Source organism: Megalobrama amblycephala, linkage group LG17 (genome assembly GCF_018812025.1).
Source record: "Megalobrama amblycephala isolate DHTTF-2021 linkage group LG17, ASM1881202v1, whole genome shotgun sequence".
NCBI classification, from domain to species: domain Eukaryota; kingdom Metazoa; phylum Chordata; class Actinopteri; order Cypriniformes; family Xenocyprididae; genus Megalobrama; species Megalobrama amblycephala.
Genome location: NC_063060.1, coordinates 15,567,738 through 15,594,014, shown reverse-complemented (window position 1 = coordinate 15,594,014; position 26,277 = coordinate 15,567,738). Strand labels below are relative to the sequence as shown.

Genomic DNA, 26,277 nt, shown 5'->3' with positions numbered 1-26,277 from the left:
GTGTTACTGGATCTTAGTGCTGCATTTGACACTATTGATCACAATATTCTTCTAAATAGACTCGAAAACTATGTTGGCATTAGTGGAATTGCATTGGCATGGTTCAAATCATACTTATCTGACCGTTATCAGTTTGTAGTAGTAAACGATGAGATGTCATATCAATCACAAGTTCAATATGGAGTACCGCAAAGGCTCAGTACTAGGACCGTTGCTTTTCACTCTGTACATGCTACCCTTGGGAGATATCATTAGGAAGCATGGCGTTAGTTTTCATTGTTACGCTGATGATACTCAACTCTATATTTCTTCACGCCCTGATGAAACTTACCAATTCGCTAAATTAACAGAATGTATAGCTGATATAAAAAACTGGATGACCAGTAATTTCCTACTACTAAATTCAGAAAAAACAGAGATTCTAATTTTTGGACCAAAAACTACTTCACGCAGTAACCTAGAATACTGTCTAACACTTGATGGCTGCTCTGTTAAGTCTTCGTCGTCAGTTAGGAACCTGGGTGTGCTCTTTGATACCAATCTTTCATTTGAAGGCCATGTTACTAGCATCTGCAAAACCGCATTCTTCCATCTTAAAAATATATCTAAACTACGACATATGCTCTCAATGAAAAATGCAGAACAGTTAGTTCATGTGTTCATGACCTCAAGGCTAGATTAATGTAACGCTCTACTGGGTGGTTGTTCCTCCCGCTTGATAAATAAACTACAGCTCGTACAAAATGCAGTAGCTAGAGTTCTTACTAGAACTAAGAAGTATGACCATATTAGCCCAGTTCTGTCATCACTGCATTGGCTTCCTGTTAAACATCGTATAGATTTTAAAATCTTGCTAATTACTTACAAAGCACTAAATGGTTTAGCTCCCCAGTACCTGAGCAAGCTCTTAACGCATTATAGTCCTTCACGTTTATTGCGATCTCAGAATTCAGGCCAGCTGATAATACCTAGAATATCAAAATCAACTGCAGGCGGTAGATCCTTCTCCTATTTGGCACCCAAACTCTGGAACAATCTTCCTAGCATTGTTCGGGATGCAGACACACTCTGTCAGTTTAAATCTAGACTAAAAACACATCTCTTTAACCTGGCATACACATAACACATTATCAGTTTATATTTTCAAATCCGTTAAAGGATTATTAGGCTGCATAAATTAGGTCAGCCGGAACCGGGAACACTTCCTATAACACCAGATGTACTCGTTACATCAGAAAAAGTATTCTAAAATATTATCTACGCTAATATTAGTCTTTTTGTTTATCCCGAGGTTTACCGTAGTCAACCGGATCCGGGCCGTATCCAGCTGAGACCAAGGACCTGCGCCTTGACACGACCACAACGCAGCCCTGAAGTATCAGCAGAGATCGAGTCAACTAGATCATCCATTGTGAAAGACATCATCAACACGACAGTCAGTAGCACAGTTCCTCAACAAACCGTCCATACCAGCGTGATGAATACGATCCTCAACTGGATGGAACTGAAATAAATACTTTGAATGTTGCGATCCTATCAGATTTATGATAGCAACCTGATTCGTAACAAAGCACTGTTTGCCAGAGGAGAACTGGCCCCCCGACTAAGCCTGGTTTCTCCCAAGGTTTTTTTTTCTCTCCATTTTAACACCTATTTGCCACTTGTTTGCCACCTGATGTCACCTGTTGGAGTTTGGGTTCCTTGCCGCTGTCACCTTTGGCTTGCTTAGTTGGGGACACTTGACATTTGACTTGACATTTGATATTCAACAGTATTCTTGACATTTATTCAACAGTGCTTTGATCTGCCTGCATTGACACCATTCTTGAAGAGCTGCTGTGCAGCAAAAATTATGTACCAGTTATCAATGTAAAGCTGCTTTTTACAATCTGCATTGTAAAAAGTGCTATATAAATAAAGGTGACTTGACTTGACTTGACATTCGTTGTAGATGATTTGCATTATCGATTATTATCGATTTTTTTGATTAGTTGTTGCAGCCCTACAAACATTGTCACTTGTTAACCTTACTTTTTTTCACCGCTGATGGTTTAGAGGACAATTATTCCTAGTCGCCTTCTGTAATTTCAAAGAATTGTAAAACAGCGAGCACGTCAAGTATAAACACCTGACAGTCAGCAGAGGCTTGTGGTGTGGAGCCAGGCAAAAGTATAAACAAGGCTTAATAAACCTACTGCTGTCTGTGTCATTAATGTTAATTAAACAACAAAAGACAAAGAGAAAATCACTCACTGCTCTTGACTTACAGTTTTTTACGACTGCTTGCACACTAAAATTAAAAATAACACACAGTTACTGAAACTCAACACTCAAGGAGCAAAACCTTAGCCAAGATCTGCAGAACTATAAGCACATTCTCAGCCTCACACTTTTTGCAAAACACTACACACATTGTTTTGCACAACACTAAACACACTTCTCTACATTAGACACAGAAATTTAACATAATGTCACTTCTTTGCCATTTCAAGGCACTGCTTTCTAAAATACCACCCCTATCAACCAATTGATCAAACATGGCCATCAGGTGTGCAGACACTTAGGTGCTTAACTGTAAACTCAACAATCAGGTGCAAGTACTATAAAAAGGCAAAAGGTGAGTTTATGTGTCTTTAAAAAAAATGGAAAGCAATGTTGCAGTAAGAGGGAGAGGGAGAAACATCATTTTGAATGTCCTAGGCCAACGTGGTGTTAACATCACAATATATGTTGCAATCATACAGAATGGGGTCCTCCACCAGCATGCCAACTTAGGCCCTTACAACACGGCCCACATATTCACATTTTTGACAGACTGCACAAAATCATCACAGCAGAAGACCAAATGGATGCAGAGCAGATGAGATACATTGTCATATGGGACAATGTAAATTTCCACCTATCTGCTGTGGTCCAAAACTGGTTTCATTAGCGTCCACAATTTTCACCATACTGTTTTTGTTCATGTACTATGTTGTATTTAGAATATGTTCTGATTTTCAGTGCAAAATGTAACCTTTGGAAAGGCATGGATGTATTGAATGGTCTTACAATGTGATGAGAAATAAATATGTTCATCAATGTTCAGTACTGGGGCCCGTTTCAATAAGGTGGTTCAACCAACTCTGAGTTAAAACTTGAACTCTAAGTTGACTTACCCTGAAATGGGAAACTCTGAGTTCACTTTCGAAGGGAACTCAACTCTGCGTTCATGACGCATTGGGGAACATGACACGTGACCCGGTGCCTGAAAGCAAACTATCCAACAACTCCAATCTCTATTGGCCGGCGACAGCCTATGAAGTAATATGGTGCGACCCGGAAGTATAAAAGTAGCGCCTGGAGAAGCAGTCAGTATATTTTCGTCTTTTGTGTTTGTTTTGTCTGATTGCGACTATGTCGACTCTGGTAAGGGATTCTATAATATGCCTTACAAAAGTTCAAGAGAGTGTGTTCATCTGTGTCCCAGGTTTTGACACTTGATATACACGTTTTTGGGCGTTTTCTGTCTGGGAGAGGAGCGCACATAGTGTTTGTCTGTTGTTTACTGTGAACGTCTCCCTATTGGGACACTCCGTTCTCTGAGAGAAGGTGTCCGCATCTGTGCTTGGTGATTCTGGCCCCGTTTGTGCTGAGGCAAAACAGCGGCTGCGATCATAGGGCTCGCAGGTGAGCTCATTGGGAAGTTTGAGAGAGTTGTATTCTCTCTCAGCTTCCCCGGGGCTGACGAGGATGAGTTGTTGGATGACAATGACGAATTGAATTGAATTGAAATTGAATTGATTCGATGAGCGGTTCCTTTCTGTCCATAAATGCTGCAGCTCCCATAAACTTTCCATTCCTTCCTGATCTCCGCAATTGAGATCGGGAGGGCATGGAAAAACCCCTAGCCGTTCACATTTGTATCTGAGCCCAGAGAGATGGGAGGAGGAGTTATTTGTGTGCAGGTCGGCTTTAATCAGCCTCCTGGCACTATTGGCTTGTAGTGCTTCACTTTCCCCTCATTTCTGAGAGGATTTAAAGTGAAGCCCAGGCTTTGCTTGGCCCAGTAGGCCATAGCTAGCGGCTAGGCTAGAGCTAGGTTAGGTGTTTGTCTATTACATCACCCTTATTATTACTATCCCTTGTAAGGTTGTATAGTTTCTAGTTCTGGCCTCCTCCTAATGGAGTTGTTAGGCCATATGCCCATTTCTCCTCCGTTATTATGTAGGTGCTATGGCTAAGGTTAACAGCTATGGTTGTAAGCTGTTATTAGCCTTCCTGGTGCTGTTTTTCCCAGGTGGTAGGCCCTTATCTTTGAGGAGATAAATTATGCAGTGTTGCTAGGCCCCACTTTCTAGAACTTTGTCATGCTTCATAATGTCTTCCCGTGAGCCCCTTGAATTATATTCAAGTTTGAGCTACGGTGCTAGTTTTTTAGCCTCCGTTCTCAAGGGTTCAGCTCAGATCTACAGATCTGTCTGGTGAAAGCATTTATCTTGTTTAGATGGCATGTATTACAAAGCATTTATTTTTGCTTTGGGTTCTAAGCCTACATGCATTAATATATGTGAGCTTACTCTAGTGCTGCCACAGGTTAGCACCTGTTTCTATGATAGCAGGCTGTGATTAGCCTCTATTTAAGAACGTGGTGTTCTGTTGTACTCCCCGGATAGGGTTGTGTTTTACTGAATTGATCACCTGTTGGACTGCACACTCAGGTTGAGTGTACAGAGTCTTATTTCTGGTTAGAATTAAACATGATCTCTGTTAGCTCCCAGTTGATCATGACCATAGCAGCTGTTTTAGATATACTGTAAAGATTGTTGGCTCTTTATTGTTTAAGTACAGCTTGTATCTCGGGCGCTGTATATGATCACGAGTTTGCTCACGTATCTTAGCACTGGCTCGGGCTTATGCTCATGTTTGTTTGAGGTGGTAAGCCTTGGAGGCCTCCCTTAGACCATGTTAGCAAATTTATTGTACCATGTAATTTTGGTACATTGCCTGTTGGAATGTGTAGGCTTAGCTCAGGTTGTTGTAGCTAGTTACCCACAATTATTTTGTTGGGTCTAGAGCTGGTCCCCTTTGAGCTTGGTCCCCATTTATGACCACTGGCTGGCGCCACATGTTGCTAAAAGTAGTAGGCCTTGCCAGGCCTCCTTTTCAGTTTTCATGTTGGCAGAGTTGGATTGGTTTCTATATGACTAGCATCACCATGTTGTATCATGTTGGAGTTTGGCTAAGTACTTCTCTCAATTTGACAGTAAAAGGTACTTTTACTGAGTACATTTCTGAGTGGCTGGTGCTACGTGTTGCTAAAAGTAGTAGGCCCCACCAGGCCTCCTTTTTCAGATTACATGTTGGCACAGTTTGTAGTTGGTCTTGTATGACTCGGACTGCCATCGGCCACGCCCACCTCTGTAAGAGTAGGCCTTAGGTCAGGCCTCTCGTAGAGTATTGTGGTGGAGTGTGTACTCCTCTTGCTTTAAGAGTAAAAGGTGTTTTACAGGGTACAGGGCCTGCTGGGTGGTTTGGTCATGATGTCCACTAGCTGACGCCATGTGTTGAAGTTGAAGGCCCCGCTAAGGCCTCCTTTCAAATAACATGTTGGCACAGTTCTGTGTGGTTACTGTAACTCTGTGAATATTTGTACACCTTTATTTATTTATTTATTTATTATTTTTTTATTATTTATTTCAATATTGTGTGTACATACATTGGACTTTGTATATCATGTACAGTGTATTCTGAAGTATTTAAAATGCTAGCCAATAAGATATTTCATTGGGTTATTGATGTGTTCACATGCAACCAATCGTAATGGATCGGGGGAGGAGTGACGAATGAGAGATGGCAAAACGGAAGAGACAGAGTTGGCAGAGGGTTTGACAGAGAGAGATTGGAAAATCTGTAAAGTTTATTTAGCGACAGTATTTGTGTCCTATATGACATACAGATAACCTATATGTATATATTTTGACAACGGGAAGGTTTTCCGTGTGTTCAAAAACTAAAGTCATTAGGTCTGCTCTGTCCATCGAAGTAGCCGCCATATATTGGAATGGACTGTCATTGTTTCTTTTGGAACTGCATCGGAGTGTTTTCCTGCAGGGATATGCCGAACGTGAACTGTTTGTGCTGAAGGAGATCGCAGGCCTTGGTGCTTCAGACTCGTCGGCCATTTTCGGGTGTGATGCATCAGTTATTTCAGTGTTGGACCATTTTCCCCATGCATCTGAAGGAGAAGAGGATCAAAGGATCACAAAATTGCTTCTCGGTGCGATGTGTTTCGCTGTAACACAACTGAGTGAGTAGCTAACCAGTTTGACCAGTTTGTGAAGTCTACTTTAAAACGGCATCATCTGTTTGAGACTGCCATTAAGTGCACCACCGAATAAGGGCCCCAATGAAATCCAAGCGCTTGGTTTACGAAGCAGTCAACATAATTTAAGTTACAGTTTAAATTCATAGAGGTTTACAGCTGTAATTTATAACTGATATCATCCACCTGTCTCTGCAGTTTATTTTGCTCTGTGTCTATCCTATATAATTTACATTATATAAACGAGGGGGTTTCATTTGATTTCTTCTAAAAAGAAAGTGACTATTTTATTTCTGTTTTAAGTTTTAGAGTGTTTGTTTGGGCTTATGCTCATGTTTGTTTGAGGTGGTAAGCCTTGTAGGCCTCCCTTAGACCATGTTAGCATATTTATTGTACCATGTAATTTTGGTACATTGCCTGTTGGAATGTGTAGGCTTAGCTCAGGTTGTTGTAGCTAGTTACCCACAATTATTTTGTTGGGTCTAGAGCTGGTCCCCTTTGAGCTTGGTCCCCATTTATGACCACTGGCTGGCGCCACATGTTGCTAAAAGTAGTAGGCCTTGCCAGGCCTCCTTTTCAGTTTTCATGTTGGCAGAGTTGGGTTGGTTTCTATAAGACTAGCATCACCATGTACCATATACTTACGGAACGAACGCGGCGCCAGTTTCGTTTTTTTCCCGTAAGTTGAATAGGGAAGGCGTAGGACATTCAGCGTAAGCGTTTTGAAGAATGCGGAAGCGGAAAGTACGTTCAAGGTGATATTTTGTTTATAAAGCATAAACGGGTATATTTTTTTTAAAAATGACCGATCAATTCGCTAGATAAGACCCTTATTACTCATCTGGTATCGTTTAAAGATCTTTGAAGCTGCACTGAAACTGTAATTTTGACCTTCAACCGTTTGGGCTCCAGTGAAGTCCACTATATGGAGAAAAATCCTGGAATGTTTTCCTCAAAAACCTTCATTTCTTTTCGACTGAAGAGAGAAAGACATGAACATCTTGAATGACATGAGGGTGAGTAAATTTATCAGGAAAAGTGTATTTAAAAGAGGACTAATCCTTTAAAGGTGCCCTAGAATCAGAATTTGAATTTATCTCGGCATAGTTGAATAACAAGAGTTCAGTACATGGAAAAGACATACATTGAGTTTCAAACCCCATTGTTTCCTCCTCCTTATGTAAATCTCATTTGTTTAAAAGACTTCCGGAAAACACTCGGATCTCAACATAACACCGACTGTTACGTAACAGTCGGGACCATTAATATGTATGACCCCAATATTTGCATAATGCCAGCCCATTCGACGCATTAGACAAGGAAAGGCAGTATTAACGGATGGATCTGTGCACAGACAAGGTAAGCAAGCAAGAACAATAGCGAAAAATGGCAGATGGAGCAATAATAACTGACATGATCCATGATATCATGATATTTTTAGTGATATTTGTAAATTGTCTTTTTAAATGTTTCATTAGCATGTTGCTAATATACTGTTAAATGTGGTTAAAGTTACCATCGTTTCTTACTGTATTCACGGAGACGAGAGTCGTTGCTATTTTCATTTTTAAACACTTGCAGTCTGTATAATTCATAAACACAACTTCATTCTTTATAAATCTCTCCTACAGTGTGTAATGTTAGCTTTAGCCACAGAGCATAGCCTCAAACTCACACAGAATCAAACGTAACCATCTAAATAAATACTATACTCACATAATTCGAAGCATGCATACAGCATGCATGACGAACATCTTGTAAAGATCCATTTGAGGGTTATATTAGCTGTGTGAACTTTGTTTATGCACTGTATTATAGTCGAGAGCTCGTGGGGGCCGTGCTGAAAAAATCAGTGCATAGTTAATTATGCCCCAAAATAGGCAGTTAAAAAAATTAATTAAAAAAAAATCTATGGGGTATTTTGAGCTGAAACTTCACAGACACATTCAGGGGACATCTAGGACTTATACTACATCTTGTAAAAAAACAATCTAGAGCACCTTTAAGTAAAATGCACTTAATTTAGTTCCCCTTGGAAACATGACTAAATATCTTATATCATTTTCTTAAAATTCTTGATTTAAGAATTTTTAGATATTTGTACTTGAAATAGGACAAAAAAAATAGTAAGAAAAGCATTTTTGCAGCGTGAACGAATGAATTAACTATTTGAACATCACTTGCACTTTAAAAAGGGGGAGGAGACTGAAACAAACTCTGGGTTTACAGAAGAAAACCTGCTCCTGACCATGTTAGGTTCACAGAATAAGTTATCATGGTAACTGACTCTGAGTATAATTTACCTCTCTTTCAGAAACGGGCTTGACTTACCCTGCTTTCTCGGGTTTGACATATCTCCCATTCTAAAACGGATAACCCAGAGTTTCACTAATTTCAGGGTTAACATACTCAGAGTTCTCACTTAACCTCCTTTCTGAAATGGGCCCCAACTCTGAATTAAAACTTGAACTCTGAGTTGACTTACTCTGAGATGAGAAACTCTGAGTTCCGTTTCGAAAGGGAACTTCAACTCTGCGTTCAATCGCATTGGGGAACCATCACTCGTGATAGGTGTTCGAAATGCCAAGAATCACAACACTCCAATCCTATTGGCCGGCGACAGCCTATGACGTCATACGGCGCAAACCGTGACGTATAAAGGGAGCACCCGAGGAAGCAGTCAACATCTTCTCGTCTTTTCAGGACTGTCTAGTGTTAGTGCCATTGTTTCACAAATTCCGGTAGGACATTACTCCATTTATGTCTGCAAACGTTCAGGAGAATGTGTTTATCCGTGTCCCAGGGGTTTGACACTTGATTTACATGTTTCTGGCGTTTTTCTGTCTGGAGAGGGGTGAACTGGTGCTTGAGGGCGCCATCTATGTGGGTTTGTCTATTGTTCACTGTGAGCGTCTCTCCTGTCGGGACACTCCGTTCTCGTTTGACACTCTTCCCGAAGGAGGAGGTGTCTGCATCTGTGCCTGGTGTTTGTAGCCCCATGTGTGCTGAAGCAGTACGCCGGCTGCAATCATAGGGCTCGCAGGTGAGCTCGTTGGGAAGTCTGAGAGAATTGTATTCTCTCTCGGCTTCCCCGGGGCTACGAGGATGAGTAGATGACGGTGACGTCCGTGTTTGATGTCACCGCGTCCGATAGCTGGAGCTGCTGTGTTTTTGGGATGCGCTTTTCGGCGGGCTGCAGCTGCCGTGAGAGCGTGTTAAGAAAGGGGCCGCGTGCGGACGGCTCGACGAACGGTTCCTTTCTGTCCATGAATGTTGCAGTTCCCATAGACTTTCCATGATCTCCGCGTTTGAGATTGGGAGAGCATGGAAAACCCCCTGGCCGTTCAGATTTGGATCTGAGCCAGAGAGACGGGAGGAGTAAGAAATGAGAGTAATGGATGATCGATTGTAAACACAGTTGCGTTTGTAATCAATCCTCCAGCTAGTTTAAGGGCGATTTATATCTACCCTCTCCTCTTCTTCTTTCACCTCCCATATATATATATATATATATATATTTACTTTCTACTTGCTCAGGTGCTTCTTTTACAGTTAGGCTGTCGGCTGGCCTTTTTCTAAAGGCCGCCTTCTGGCTTGATAGTGAAAGTGCTTTTAGGCTTAAAAGAACTTTTGATTTCTTCCTTCTTCATGCTTTAAATAAGGAGGGAAAATCTTTGTTCTACGAGCCGCAGGAAGATAAGCTGGGTCTATATTTTTATGTTTATAAAAAGTGTAGACCTTGTTTTTCCTGTATAGCTTTCCTTTTCCATGTAGTCAGTAAGGTTAGAAGGGTTTCTTTTGGGCAAAATAACTGCAGCATTAGGTTGGCTAGTTTTCAAAATATGCAGGCCGCTTTATGGCCGCTATTTTGTAGCCTCCTATGTTAGAGTAGCTTCTCAGCTAATACTTTAGTTTGGTTTGAGTTAGCACTTGTCACTTCAGTTATTTGTGTGCAGGACAGCTTTTCAGCCGCCTGACACTGTTTGCTTGCAGTGTTTCATTTTCACCTCATATTTGAAGGTTTCAGAATGAAGCCCAAGCTTTGCTTGGCCCAGTAGGCCTTAGCTTGCGGCTAGGCTAGAGCTAGGTTTAGGTGTTTGTTACATCACCCTTATTATTACTATCCCTGTGAGGTTGTATAGTTCCTAGTTCTGGCCTCCTCCTGAGGGAGTTGAGGGCCGTATGCCCATTTCTCCTTCAATGTGAAAATGTAGGTGCTATGGCTGAGGTTAACAGCTAAGGTTATAGGCTGTTATTAGCCTTCCTGGTGCTGTTTTTCCCAGGTGGTAGGCCCTTATCTTCGAGAAGATGAGTTATGCAGTGCTGTTAAGCCCCACTTTTTAGAACTTTGTCATGCTTATAATGTCTTCACATGAGCCCCTTGAATTATATTCAAGTCTGAGATTACGATGCTAAATATTTTAGTTTTCATTCTCTAGGGTTCATTACAGATCTCAGATCTGTTCTGTGAAACATTTATCCTGTTTGGATGGCAGGTATTACAAAGCATTTGCGTTTGCTTTGGGGTTCTGAGCTTACTCTAGTGCTGACACAGGTTAACGCCTGTTTCTGTGATAGCAGGCTGTGATAAGCCTCTATCTATGAACGTGTTTTGATGTACTCCCCGGTTAGGGTTTGCTTAAGCCACGGTTGTGTAGCTAGTTACCCACAGTTATCGTGTAGGGTCTAGAGCTGGTCCCCTTTGAGCTTGGGCCCTGTTATGACCACGGGCTGGCGCCACATGGTGCTAAAAGTAGCAGGCCTTGCCAGGTCTCCTTTGTAGCCTCTGTGTTGGCCCAGCTGGGTTGGTTATATCTAGACTCATTCCATGGTTGAGTCGTGTCTTATGACTCACGCCGCCATCGGCCACGCCCACCTCCATATGAATAGGCCCTAGGTCAGGCCTCTCGTTGAGTTTGGTGGCGTGGTGTGTACTTCTCGAGTACTTGGCCTGCTGGCTGGCTTTAGTCATGAAGTTGATGCCGTGTGTTCATGGAGGTCGTAGACCCCCATCAGGGCCTCCTTTCAGTCTGCATGTTGGCACAGCTTTGTGTGGGTTTCTCTGTGACCTCATCACCATGGATGAGTTGTGATTGCCACTAGCTGACGCCGCGTGTTTTTACGAGTTGTAGGCTTTTGCAGGCCTCCTAGGTATCATGCTGGAGTTTGGCTTCGTACTCCTCTCGCTTAGAGAGTAAAAGGTGCTTTTACTGAGTACATCTCTGAAGTGGCTTGCCTCTTGAGGTGAGCTCTTGTACTAAAACCAACTGTTTGTCTGGTTTCATGCATTTGCTTCCTTGAGCTTGGTTTCCTTTAGCTCTAGTCAAGCTAAATAGCTACCCTGTCTGTTACTCAGTTCTATTTTACTCCTAGAACTTTAGTGGTCGCTAGCTGACGCCGCGTTGTGACGGGTAGGCTTTAAGGGCCTCCTTTGGGTGCATGCTGGCTTTTTCCCTTTGAGTTTTATTTTACTGTAACAGTAAAAGGGTCTTGTGTCGCTGGCTGGCCGGGGCTCGGGCTGGCTAATGACCTCCCTTTGTAGTCGGTCTGTCTAGCCTGAACCTCGATAACACTGCCACGAGCTGATGCCACGTGTCTGCTGAGGTTATAGGCCCATGGGGCCTTCTTTAGCACGTGATGGCGTACGTTGTACTCCTCTTGCTTAAAGAGTAGAAGGGTGCTTTTACCGAGTACACTGCTCATCTGTGTTGGATGGGCTGTTTTGTGGGCACTCACAGCTACCTAATTACTTGGTTGGTCATGCGCTCAGCATGCTATGTTTTCAGTCGAATGGCCTTATGGGCCATCGTGAATATCACCATGTGTGTTGGGTTCATGTTGTGATATTAGTTCATTGTAAGAACTCTTAGTTATGTTGTAGGCCCCTTCTGGTTGGCCTCCATGGCTATGTGCCTGCAGTATGGTCTGTCCGTTAGGATGAGCATCGTGCTTCCCTTTGGGTTGACTGTGTAATGGTGCTTAGCTCCCTAAGCTGGTCATTGGTTGTAGACTTCTATGAAGTCTCCCGTTCAGACTGGCCCCAGGCTGGTTTGTGCTCCCCTGTACCAGGGTTTTTCTAGCACACAGCCTCCTCGGCGCTTTAATCAGAAGCTGAGTAGATCCTAGGATAAGTGGTCATACTCCCCTCAATACGAGGATTTATAGCGCTCAGCTGAGTTCTGCTCTCCAGGATGCCCATCTCTGCATGACTGCGAAAAGGAGTTTCTTACTGCCTTTTCGCAGTCACTCTTACCTGCTCTCCTCTTTTGGAGTTTGCACCTTGGAGATTCTGTATGTCAGACAGGGTTGTCCCAGACTATGTTTGGCTTTCGCTAGATTAGTACGGCCTCCTTGGTGGCGTCGAGGGTGATTTTATCCCCCCTAGTGACTGGCTAGGATTCCTTCTGGCCTCCTGGCCACATTCCCTTTAAGGGACCACTTTCTATGGGTTGTTGGTCCCAGATGCCTTGAGCAGCCTTGGCAGGCCTTTCACGGAAGGCCTCTTTTAGGCTCAGCTTGGGCTGTTGGCCATAGGGAATGCTGTCACTGACAGCCTTGGAGAGTTGCTCCGAGTTTTTCCCTAGAACTGGTATATCGTTCCCCAATGCGATTGAACACAGAGTTGAAGTTCCCTTTCAAAAGGGAACATCTCAGGTTACGCATGTAACCATGGTTCCCTGAGAACAGGGAACGAGACTCTGCGTTTCCCTGCCATGCTTCGGGATGCCTGCTGAACAGTCCCTCAAAGACGAGAAGGTGTTCGCTATCTCCGGCCAATAGGATTGGAGTGTTGTGATTCTTGGCATTTCGAACACCTGTCACGAGTGACGGTTCCCCAATGCGATTGAACGCAGAGTCTCATTCCCTGTTCTCAGGGAACCATGGTTACATGCGTAACCTGAGACGTTTTCTGTTTCAGAACAGCTGAATTGAGTTAGTTCAATTGACTTTGAGTAGGTTGACTCTGAGTTAAGTGCGTGAACCACGACTATGAAAAGCCATCATCAATGGAGCTCCGATATTACGATTCACCATGGCAACAGCACGTGACAAAAGGACATCCGCATACTTCTGAGTCAATGCAAGTTTAATTCTTATCACTGTTATAATATCAAAGGTGAAAACTGGTAGAATTGTAACCCTAGTGAAAAAAAGTATACTTTATTGTATTTTAAATATATTCCCTTTTTCTATAGTACACTGCAAATATACTAACAAAAAATGTACTATCATTAAATATATAAAAAGTATATTAGTATCATATTTTCACAATGCAACTTTTAACACACTTTAAAATAATTGTACTTTAGTATATTTTCTAAAAAATATATTTTAGAAAAATATACTTGAAGTGTAAATTCAGTTTATTTTTTTAAAAATGTATTTATTTGCACTTTATAAAAATATATTTGAGGTATATTTTAACAGTGTGCTGAAAATGATCATTGTAACAATGCACTGAAAGTATATTTAAAAAATACATTATTTAATATCCTGAAGTTGTAGTGTATCTAATGTTAAATTTGAGTATATTTTTTAAGTTTACTTCTTCATCCTTGGAATTCATTATATTACTTGTGCTATTTATTTCAGTATGAATGCATTACAAGCCCATTTAGTATATGCAGTGTAGCCTATACAATTTCCAAATATGTGTAAATGTTTATTAAGTTTACACTGGCAGAATCATTTTACAATCATAAATCTATATTAAACAACACACCAGCAGCACAAGTAATGCGAAAAAATATGTTGAGTGGTTAAACTTATCGGAATTCAAATGTCTCTTCAACTTGGTCTGTGACCAATCAGATTTTGTTGCTCACTGCCTTCAGCCAATCAGAGATGCTGATGTCACGGTCCTCGTCTGAATCCCCTCGCTCAGTCACTCAGGTGAAGTATAATGTCGCAATGTATAATTTATTTAATAAAACACTGAAAGCCAATACATCGCTCAATCTTGGGGATTCTGACCAGTTCAATCAAGTGACATCGCAGCCTGACCGTGATGGCGACGACAACCGGCTAATCTAATGGCCTACGCGATCCTGAAAGAACCGGAGAAAAGTGCTGCTATTGGGAGGTAAGTTGTAGTCTACCAGTTAACAAACTTTATTTTATTTTCTTTAACAAACGGAGAGCGATATTTCGGCTTGATATCTCCTTTTTGAGTTTTTGTGTGGTGGTTTATGGCGCATGTTTGTATGCAGCACCAAAACATTCATATGATTGGTCAAATCGACCCGTATTCTGTACGATATTAATTCATAAAGTGTTGAATGCTTGACTATGTACCAAAAACAACATCGACATGCCATTCTGATACAGTTCCCTGCTGCTAATCCTCATTTGCTGTTCAAAAATAGTATTGGTTCAATGTAGGATTTAGACAGACTATTGTAAACGTGAATAAAGAGTTGAACATGCTGTCTTATATCTCTGGTATATTCTGTCAACAGATGCTGTTCTTCACGAGTCTCTGCGGTCATCATTGTGCCATCAGACACAATGAGAAGCTCATCAGAAAATGGAATATAATGTGTAATTTGTATTTGTGTATAGAGGGTCACCATGGTCCAATATTTTTTTCTTTCTTTAATGAAAAACGTGGTAAGTTTTGCTGAATCTAAGTTTAAATAAAAACTATTGGATTTGTCAATGAAATATGTCTCTTCATTAGTGATGTCGTTACATTTTATTTATTTTAATGGCCTTGAAAACAAATGCATTCAACTTTGTATTTAAATAGTAGAACAACTGTATTGTGTGAGATTATGTAATTCAAAGTACAGTAGTCAACATTTGAAGTGGATCAAAAAAGTTAGGACAACTTTGATTAAAGGTTTTGATCCGCTTCAAATGTTGACTATATTATACAAAGTATAAGTAATAACAAAGTGTATTGTTATTGACTGAAAAGTGTGTAATGTTTAATACGCCAAAGGTACTGAGCATACAGTATATACTATTACCTGTAAAATAATATATTCAGTGTATATTGCTTGTGTTTTCTGAAGACACGCGTAATTATTTTGTAATGTACTTAAATCACAAATAAAGTGTACTTATAACACAAAGTGTACTCATAACAGAAATAAAGTATACTTCTAATATAACATATATTATAACTGTAATATCTTCTATAATGATTGAACTGAATCACACTAGATAACTGCACTGGTGGTTTATTAACATTATTGTTAGAACAGAGCATACATACGCCATAGCAGTTCTCTGACACTTCTTCTCTGGCTCACTGTAACAGCACCCACGTGATCCCGAAGGACAACAGCACCTCCTGTGGCACGGAGCGGAACAACTACAACATCAGGATACCACATCCCTCCCCCCTTAAGAGAAAAAATTACTCCAGAGGTAAGTCACATACGTTCCTTCCCACTACTCACACATGTACAGTAAAGGTGTCATTGCACTTAATACTTTAAACCTAGAGAAACAAACAAAACAAAAAAAAAAACAAATCAACAAGAACTGTTTTAGCCATTCTGATCACTTATTGAACAGTTAACACAGACATCTCTTATAACTCTCACATGTTTCTTTTTCTTTTTTTTTTTTTCCACCAAAAAAAACTAACTAGGAAGGTGGGTAGACTACCATCCTTCCAGTGAGTCCCAGAGCTCATTCTTGCTCTGACTTGAGGGATCTCACTACTATGTCACAAAGTCTTTCAGGTAAGTAGGAGTCTGTTTTGTGCGTTCGGACCTGCGCAGTACAGGTAGCGGATCAGCTCCTCTTGGTTTCTTTTCACCAACTGAAGGGTGTGCTTGAACTGTCTCTGAAGCACTCACTTCCTCTCTGACGGAAGTGGGGACATTTGAGTCTGCAGGCAGGGCCTCCAATGCTGTCCCTGAGACTGGAAAACTGGTAGGCTCCTCCGTCCAATCTGACATGCGCGTCTCGCTGCCCCCAATGGTATGCCGTTTTCTCATTTGATCGACATGACGCCTAATGACTCGGCCATCTCCTGTCTGAACTGTATAGGATACAGGTCCGGTGTTATCAACAACGACCGCTGGTATCCAACGAGGTCCATGACTGTAGTTGCGAGTGTACACCTCATCCCCAGGAGAAAAACTCCTCCACTTACTGTGAGTGTCATGTTGACCCTTCTGCTTGAGTTGTTTCTGACGTATCTTTGACTTCACATCAGGCAGCAGAAGATCCAGTGTTGAGCGCAACCTTCTGGACATAAGCATTTCAGCGGGTGACAATCCAGTTGTGGTCTGTGGTGTGATTCTGTAATTGAACAGAAATCTAGCTAACCTGGTGTCTATGGTGTCCCCCGTTATCTTCTTCATTCCTTGCTTGAACGACTGTACAGCTCTTTCCGCTAGACCGTTCGACGCCGGATGGAATGGTGCGGATGTTATGTGCTGTATGCCATTCTGTTTTAGGAATGCCTGAAACTCTTGGCTTGTGAAACAAGTTCCATTGTCCGATACTAGGGTCTGGGGCAAACCATGTATGCTAAAGCACTGTCTGAGCTTTTCAATGGTAACTTGACTTGTAGCTGTATTTCCTGGGTACACATCAATCCATTTGGAGTGTGCATCTACAATGACAAGGAACATTTTTCCTAGAAAAGGGCCAGCGTAATCCACATGCAGTCTGCTCCACGGTGACTCTGGCCACTCCCATGGATGTAGCGGGGCTCCAGCTGGAGAATTCCTGTTTTCCTGACATGTAGAGCAGGACATCACTTCCTTTTCAATTTCGGAGTCCATTCCTGGCCACCAGACATATGAACGAGCTAAGCCCTTCATTCTAGATATTCCTGGATGTGTGTGGTGTAACTGTTTTAAAATGGCTTTCCTACACCTCTGTGGAACGACAACCCTGGCTCCCCAGAGCACGCACCCATCCTTTACACTCAACTCCAGTTTTCTCTGACTGTAGGGCTTGTACTTTGCATCCACCTCCCGTGGCCATCCCTTCAAGCACCAGACTAGCACTTGGGAGAGTGTTTCATCCTTAGCTATCCACTGTCTCAGCTGCTTTGTTGTGATTGGTGGATCCTCCAGGACATCCAACATGAGAACCTGGTCTTCCACGTCCTCTTCCTCTATTTGTGGCAGTGGCAACCTGCTCAGCGCGTCTGCATTGGCATGTTCTTGCCCAGGTTTATAGATGATCTTGTACTCATAAGCTCTGAGTAGTGTTGCCCACCTCTGCACTCTCGGTGACCCCATCTGTGGCACTGGCTTTTTTTCGTGAAACAGGGATATCAGTGGTTTGTGGTCAGTACTAATGGTGAACGTTCGACCGTAGATGTATTTGTGAAACCTTTTGATTCCGAAAATGATCGCTAACCCCTCCTTATCGAGCTGTGAGTACCGCTTCTCGGCTGGTGTTAGTGTGCGTGACATGAACCCCAAAGGCTTTTCACTACCATCTTCCATGACGTGTGACAATACCGCACCTAATCCATAAGGCGAGGCATCACAGGCGAGCACTAGGTCCTTGTCCGCTGAGTAATGACCCAGGACCTTAGCTGACTTCAGTAACTGTTTTGAGTTCTGAAAAGCTTCTTCCTGCTCAGGGTTCCACGTCCACTGAACATCTTTTCTCAACAGTTTGTGTAGTGGCGCTAAGCGTGTAGCTAAGCTAGGTAGGAACTTATTATAGTAGTTCAAGAGACCTAAGTAGGCCTTTAATTCAGTCACGGTGGTTGGCGATGGAGCTTCCTCTATGGCTCTCACTTTGCTCTGCACAGGATGCAAGCCTTCAGCATTAACCACATGCCCGAGGTATTCCACCTCCTTTTTTTAGAAACACACATTTGCTTCTGTGGAGACGCAGGCCAGCGTCCTTCAGACGTCTGAGGACCTCCTCTAGGGTCCTCAGATGTTCAGCTTCGTCTCTTCCTGTCAGAATAATGTCATCTAAATACACAGCTACTCTTGGAAGGCCTTGTAACAGATTTTCCATTGTTCGCTGGAAAATGGCAGGAGCTGAAGAAACTCCAAAAGGTAACCTATTATAGGTGAACAGGCCTCGGTGTGTGTTTATTGTGAGGTATTTCTTTGAAGCCTCATCCATCACAATCTGTTGGTAAGCATGGCTTAAATCAAGCTTGGAGAACTGTTTCCCTCCTGACAGTGCATTAAACAGATCTTCAACACGAGGAATGGGGTATTGCTCGAGTGAGGAGGCACGGTTAACCGTTAGTTTATAATCTCCACATATTCTGACTGACCCATTTGGCTTCAGAACAGGAACAATAGGCGCGGCCCATTCGGCGTACTTGACAGGAGCTATAATGTCCTCTTTCAGCAGAGATCTAACTCCTCTTCTACTTTAGCTCTCATGGCATAAGGAACTGATCGGGCCTATAAAATTTAGGCTGCGCGAGTTTCCACCCGAATGGTTGCTGTCATGCCTTTTAACATGCCTACTCCTGCTTGAACACATCCTCATTTCTCATGAGACTTCTGGTGACTCTGTGCCTCTGTTCTCACATTTTTTATTTCCTCCCACCTCAGCTTCAGGGCTTCCAACCATCCTCTTGTAACGAATGTAGCGGTTCGTACAGTTATTAATCAATTTATGGATGAAATATGAATATAATAATTCATAAGGTTATGAATAAATTATGATTCATATATCGACCCAACGGGGAATTAAACATATTCGTGAATCAATTACAACGAATTATAATCAATTACATATATGATTAGTTCTGGTTTAATAATTATTTAGAGAAACTGTTAGTTTGTCCAGCAAACTAAGTCCCTCACAGAATATTATAAACAAAGTTATCTGGCCATGAAAATAACCTGCTATTATAACATAAAGCATAAAACGATCGAAAAACGTTAAAGTGACTTGGGTTTTCAGCTGAAAGAACAAACAGAACAATCGAGCATGAATAACGTTTTACTATATGCAAACTACGAATACAGAGGTTATACATCTAAATATACAAGAAAATACACACCTATGTACAAGAATAGAAGTAGAGAAGGAAAGAGAGAAGGCAAGTAGCAAACTCACAACCAGTCCTAAGCCAGCACGGAAATCAGTTTCATCATCTAAGATTGAGAAACGGCAGTATACTTGCATTGGTTGCGTGTGTCGAATTTCAGGTTAGCGCTGGTGCAGTTCGTTGGCTTCCTCCGTTCAGCGGGAAGGTTTGAACTGAGGACGAGAGTGAGTTTCGCTGGAAGATGGCGATCCCGAAGCTGAGCGCGGTGGCAGCGCGTGGTCACCGGAGAGGTCCGGGAAAAACGTGCACGAGATGCTCGTGAGACAATCGGGAGAGAACACAAGAGATTGTGCGTCTTTGCTTTTATGACAGATAAGCCGACACACCTCCTTGAGGTGGGGTAGCCAATAACATGGGTGCAAAGTTGGCGGGAAAGCTTTCCCTTTGTTTTTGTCTTGCAAACTCATTTGCATGATTTACAAGGTTGGATTAGTGTTCATTTTCCTTCGAAGTACTATTAAAAATAGTACCAATGCATTTGTCAGCAGTGTGACATACATTATGGAATAAATCAGATGAACAGCTTTCAAAAGAATCTAGACTTGACATATAAACGAAACATGTAGAAGAAGTTATGGTTTACAGACAAAATTACATTAATAGGAATGAAACTAGAATGGCTACAGTCATTTAAACTCTAAAATCTAAACACTAGGAAGCATATATGCACTTAAAATATAGCGGGTACACTTTGGCACAGTCATATCTTGAGAATAACTGTACATACCATCTCTAGGCATGTTTGTATATGTGTGTGTGTCTGTGTGTGTGTGTGGGGTGTGTGTGTGGAATTTGTCTGGTCAGTCTCTGGCGCTGAGTTTCTTGCCCACAACCGGGGGTTGATCCTTTGATGTTCCAAAAGCTAGGAAATTGGGTCCACTGTCTTACCTCGCCCAGGCCACAAAGATGTCAAATGGGCTCATCTTTGCAGACTGGTCGGAGCCGACTTAGTGATTAACGAACACAGTTCATCAGGTTAAAAGCATTCTGAAAACTCCAAAGTTTATTGATTGTCCTGATACATGTGCATATGCTACACTCTTCCCAACAAACTAGGTCCAGTGCCTTCCACCACCACTAGGGGCAATGTCTTTACTTGCTGCTCGTAGTGAACTTCCACTTTTGCTACCCCCACTACTTTGATTTTCTCCCCGGTGTATGACTTAAGTGAAAGTTTAGTTTGTTTTAGTTTCGGACGTTGCTTCTCGCTCCACAGCTCCTTAAATTTCCTCTCATTCATTATGCTTACGCTACACCCTGTGTCAATCTCAAAATTCACTGTTTTTTCATTCACTTCCAACGTCACCTCAAACGGTTTTATCCGCTGAATTGAAGTCTCCGTTTCCATGCAGTTTAATGTGAAAGCATCCTCTTCAGATCTATCACCATCCTGCTTTTCCCATTCTACATTATGTGATCGATGTGGACGTGAACACCGCTCTGCCCTGTATGTTTTCTCTGCTCGGTATGCTTTCTTTTCACTGGGGTATGCGCTTTCTTTCTTTTTATTTCGGCAAGCCTTAGCTATGTGTCCTATTTTCCCGCAACAGTGACACTTTGCCTCTTTAAATTTACACTCGGCTGCGCTATGCTGCTTCCCATGACATCGGTAGCATTCTCTTCCTGCCTTTTTCCATTCACCCTCTTTTTTCCGTGCCCCCTCTGTCTTCATGCTGTTACACGCTAACGGTGTTTTATGGAGGTCTTGAACATTTTTACTAGCAGCTTCCGCCGCTACTGCAATTTTGAACGCTTTTTCAAAAGTCAAATCTGTTTCGGACAGCAAGCGTCTTTGGATCCTGTCATCATTAATACCGCATACCAATCGGTCTCTCAACATCTGTTCCAATGTAGTACCATAGTTGCAATCATGCGCTAACTGTCTCAATTCTGCTACGTATGTACTGACGGTCTCCATTGGCTGGCGGGTGCGTGAGTCGAATTTGTATCGCTGTACTATTTCGCTCGGTTTTGGGTTGAAGTGCTCTTTCATTAAAGTTTTCACTTGACCATATGTTTTCGAGCTGGGTTTATCTGGACTCACCAAGTTCCTTATGAGCTTGTAGGTGGCTGGTCCCACCACGCTGATGAGGATAGCTCTTTGCTTCTCTCCATCATCAATCCCGTTAGCTTCAAAAAACTGCTCTAGTATCTAACAATACTCTTCCCACGTCTGCTCCTTCAAGTCAAAAGCCGACAGAGTGCCTATCATCGTTGTCATCTTTGCGTTTTTTTCTGTGAATCCTCCGATCCAATGCTAACGTTAGCTTTTCGCTCTCTCACCATCAGCTCACTGAACACATTCAGTATCCTCCACCTTTTAGATCGACACTTCTCTCCTCCTTCCAGTATCCTCGTCGCCAATATGTAATATCTTCTATAATGATTGAACTGAATCACACTAGATAACTGCACTGGTGGTTTATTAACATTATTGTTAGAACAGAGCATACATACGCCATAGCGGTTCTCTGACACTTCTTCTCTGGCTCACTGTAACAGCACCCACGTGATCCCGAAGGACAACAGCACCTCCTGTGGCACGGAGCGGAACAACTACAACATCAGGATACCACATCAACAAAAAATATACTTTAACACAAATAAAGTATACTTATAACACAAATTAAGTACACTTTAATATCACTAATCAAGCATGTAATTAGTCCCTACACAGACATATACTTAAAGTGTACTAAGTATACTTGAAGTTGTTCCAATTTAGCACACATAAGTATACTAAATATACTTAAAGTTGTATTTTAATACTACTTAATTTCAACTTAAATATACTTAGTACAAAATTAGTTGTTTCAAAATAGCACGCTTTAAATGAACTAATCATTAACACACTTGAAATATACTAATAATTAGTCTTCCTGCAAGTATACTTAGTATACTTTTTTTTCACTAGGGAAGTTATTGAACTAATATTTATTTTCATGGTATCCCACATGCAAAAAAAGAAGAAAAAATAGAGCAGGATGCAATAATAAGAGTGTAAATGATTTTATCGTTATTAAACACTCGTTACGCAATTTACTTCCACTTTTAGAAAATTTTCTTCATTTTCATTAAAAATAAATGCCTTTCTGATATGATATGTGATGGGAAAAGGGAGAATAGCGAGCTAGGCAAAAGGCGGATTTGAACCCAGTCAATCACATCACAAGTTAATTCTCCGCACCCAACACACTATTGCCTACACTACTGCAGCCACAATAACGTATGTCAATTTTAACCTGGTCTGACATTGGTGTGCGGAGCTACTGTAAATTTGCACTTAGTAATACCCAGGTGAAAAAAAGTATACTTGAGTGCATTAAAAAAAATACTTAAATACAAGCAAGTACATTTGTAGTACTTTATTTTGGTGCTAAATAAAAGTGTCAAGGTTATACACTATAAATACACTAATTCAATGTATATTTGTACTTCAGTAGTACTTCACTGCACTTGCAAAATGTATACTAAATACCACTACTACTTAAATTGATTTTTAGTGGAATGAAATAAAGTATACTACCACAAAAATATACAGAGGAGTTTTATTAGTGTATTTGTTAAAAGTTTGTTTTAAATGCTTTAAAATTAGTTCAATCTTAGTAGATTTTTTTATAGTAATCCTAAATTTAAATGACATTGATTTTCTTACAAATATATTACTAATGTACTAGTTATAAGTACATTTTCCCCCAGGTGAAAAAAGTGCAGTAGAATACACTTTATTTTAGTACACAGTACACTTCCATAATGTACTTAAAGTGCTCTATTTTCGTGCACTTATTTTGTACTTAATATACTAAAAGCTGTACTTTAGTACTTCTTAATATAATCTTAAAAACATCTACATTTACTCAACTTTTTGAGGCACCATGAATTTGAACTAAAATGTGCTTTTAACATACTATCTCTGTATTTAAAAAAAATGTATTTAGTTACCACTTGTAGTACACTTGAACCCATCTTTCATACACCTTTAAATGTACTCATCAGACATAGGAAATACACTTATGAATTATTTAAAATATAAGAATAATGTATATGATAAATATATACAAAATGTATTCATAATGCTGTAGGCAATAAATTATAAATACATTTGTATATATTAATTATATTATAATCTTATATTTGAAATACATCATAAGTCTATTTTAAAAGTGTTTGAAAGATGGGTTCAAGAGTACTACAAGTGGTAACTAATTTTTTTTTTAATAACAGATATAGTATGTTAAAAGCATATTAGTTCAAATTCATGGTGTCTTAAAATAGCACAGCTGAGTACACTTAGATGTTCTTAAGATTATCTTAAGAAGTACAAAAGAAAGGTTTTTAGTATATTAAGTACAAAATAAGTGCATGGAAATAGAGCACTTTAAGTACATTATGGAAGTGTACTAAGTGTACTAAAATAAAGTGTATTTTACTGCACTTTTTTTTAATCTGGTTAGACACTCTGACACTTTCCGTTTGCATTAAGTTTATTTTTATTACCACACTGGCAGATGTTGAGAATTTTAAGTAAAATGCACTTAATTTAGATCCCCCCAGGAAACAAGACTGAATATCTTATATCATTTTCTTATATAGAAAATCCATCTTGATTTAAATTTTTTTAGATATTTGTACTTGAAATAGGATGAAAAATACTCAGTACGAAAAGCATTTTTGCAGTGTAAATGAATGAGTTAACTATTTAAACATCACTTGTACTTTAAAAAGGGGGAGGAGACCAAAGGAAACTCTGGATTTACCAAAGAAAACCTGCTCCTGACCAGGTTAGGTTCACAGAGTAAGTTACCATCGTAATTGACGCTGAGTATAAGTTACCTCTCTTTCAGAAACAGACTTGACTTAACCTGCTTTCTCAGGTTTGACATACCTCCCATTCTGAAATGGAAATCCCAGAGTTTCCCTCATTTCAGGGTTAACATACTCAGAGTTCTCACTTAACCTCCTTTTTGAAACGGGCCCCTGGGGCTTGTACCATGATGGTAGTTGAACAAACTCAGGATTAAAGGATTAGTTTTGAGTTGACAAAACCAAACCACTCCAATCCACCTTTCTTGGTACCATCATCAACTTTCTCTGTCAACTCAGGCTTTGATCCTGAGTTTGTGGAGCGCATGCACATGAATGCGTGACATCAGTGGCAAACAACCAATCACATGACTTGCAACAGAGAGAAACTGTGATTCACTTCTCGTGAGAGAGCCAGCGCAATTCAAAACTCTTTTGCTGAAGGTTAAGAGATTGAAGAAAATTAAGAATTTAAATGCATTTACACTAATGGAAAATACTTGTCCATGAAAGAGGACAAATAAAAGAAATGATCTTTCTCTATCAGTGCAAGTGAAACTTGTGGAGTTATTTTATATAGCTGCTTAATAATATATAGCGATATAGACTCAAACATACAAGGTCACATGTAGTTATTTTTAAAGAGCTATCTTTTGATTCTACAGCGTATTTATATTACATATGATCTGCATATATTAATATTAATTTAAACTAAATGCTTAATAATAACTGTTAAACTAAAATTGCTTGTGTGTAATGGATGAATAATAATAATATAGATCATATAATAATTATATAAATCATAAAATAAGTCAAATTATCATTAAAGCCAGACAATTTCATCTTGAAATATTTGTTTTAACTATATAGTGACCTTTAATTTGGAGGAAGTGAAACTGGAGGTGTGACTTTACTGCACTGTCACTATCACTTTTCTCACATCTGTTTGGTCCAGTTTCGGTTTGAGATCTCTTATCCAGAACATAACCTGTCCCGCAGCAGGTTAGCTGTGGAGCTTAAGTTACTATGGTGATGAACACCGCTAAAAGCCAAGTCACTGTCATGGTACCTAAAACCCAGGATTGGCGCAAACTAATCTGAAACTTATTTGGCTAGCCAGCGAATCTGGCTTCATGGTACAGGCCCCTTTTCTTGTGTTGTTTATTTTTTTGTTTTGTTTTTTTGTCATTATATTCATGTGCATTACTCTAACAATATCTCTGAAAAAAATCAAACCCAGACTATATCATTAGAAAAGTATAAAAGTTACAGGTGTTTAAGATTGAGCACAGCAGTGTGTAAATGAATCAAACAGAAACCTTTATTCGAAAAACAACTTATTTCAAAACAGATTTAAAGTTACAACACTTCTTATTCGTTTCTCTTGCTTCACTTCCTCCTCCTCTTGTTCCTCTTCTTCTTTTTCTTTCTTTCCACTGATGAATCTTAAAGGGATCTTAAAATGCTATTTCATGCATTCTGACTTCTGACACTGCATTCTGACACTGTTAAAGAGTTGGATTATCATGCTAACATGGCCAAAGTTTCAAAACGGAGTATTTCTGTGCCAAAAATACTCTTCCAAACCGTCACAAACTTCGGGATTTTTTTTCGAGTATCGGCCTGAGTGACATAAATGGGGCGGAATTCCTTGTACGGGCACTTCTCCCAGAAGAGTGTGCTTGCACATGTTGATCAGAGAGAGAGCAAGAGCATGCCTATCAATGCGTGTTTGGCTTTACGGAAGTCCTTGGCAGCGCTGCACAAGTCACAGGACTTCACAAAATCAACAATGTCACCAAAGAAGTGTGTTTTTGGTTGTGAGTGAAAGATAACCTTGCTTCCCAAAGAACCCAGCATTAAGTGGAGCTGAGAGTTTTGTTTTCGCGCATTACATTGATGTACTCTTGATTTGTCATTTAAATAACCTTAGAAACCGATAGTTGCAATCGCGTTTTTATTGGTTAAAATGAATGGAGAATATCTGTTTTTTTTTTGCTCGAGCCCTCAGGATCACCGCTTATGGTTTCATAAACAAGGCCCAATTCCACGCTGGATTTACAGATCACTGAAAGATGGAGCGGTCACAGCTATAATGATCCCGGTCATGAGTCAGGTGGTGAGTAAAACTGCATCAAATATCTGTTTTGTTGGCAATAGG

At 40.6% G+C, this 26,277-nt stretch overlaps 1 protein-coding gene and 1 pseudogene across 1 annotated transcript in view; both read right to left on the bottom strand.

The window, feature by feature from the left end:
- The window catches only part of gjc2 (gap junction protein gamma 2), a 123,911-nt gene that overhangs the window by 86,242 nt on the left and 11,392 nt on the right, over positions 1-26,277 (bottom strand). The gene's annotated exons all lie outside the window — the stretch shown is intronic.
- LOC125251879 lies at positions 15,320-21,991 on the bottom strand (annotated as a pseudogene).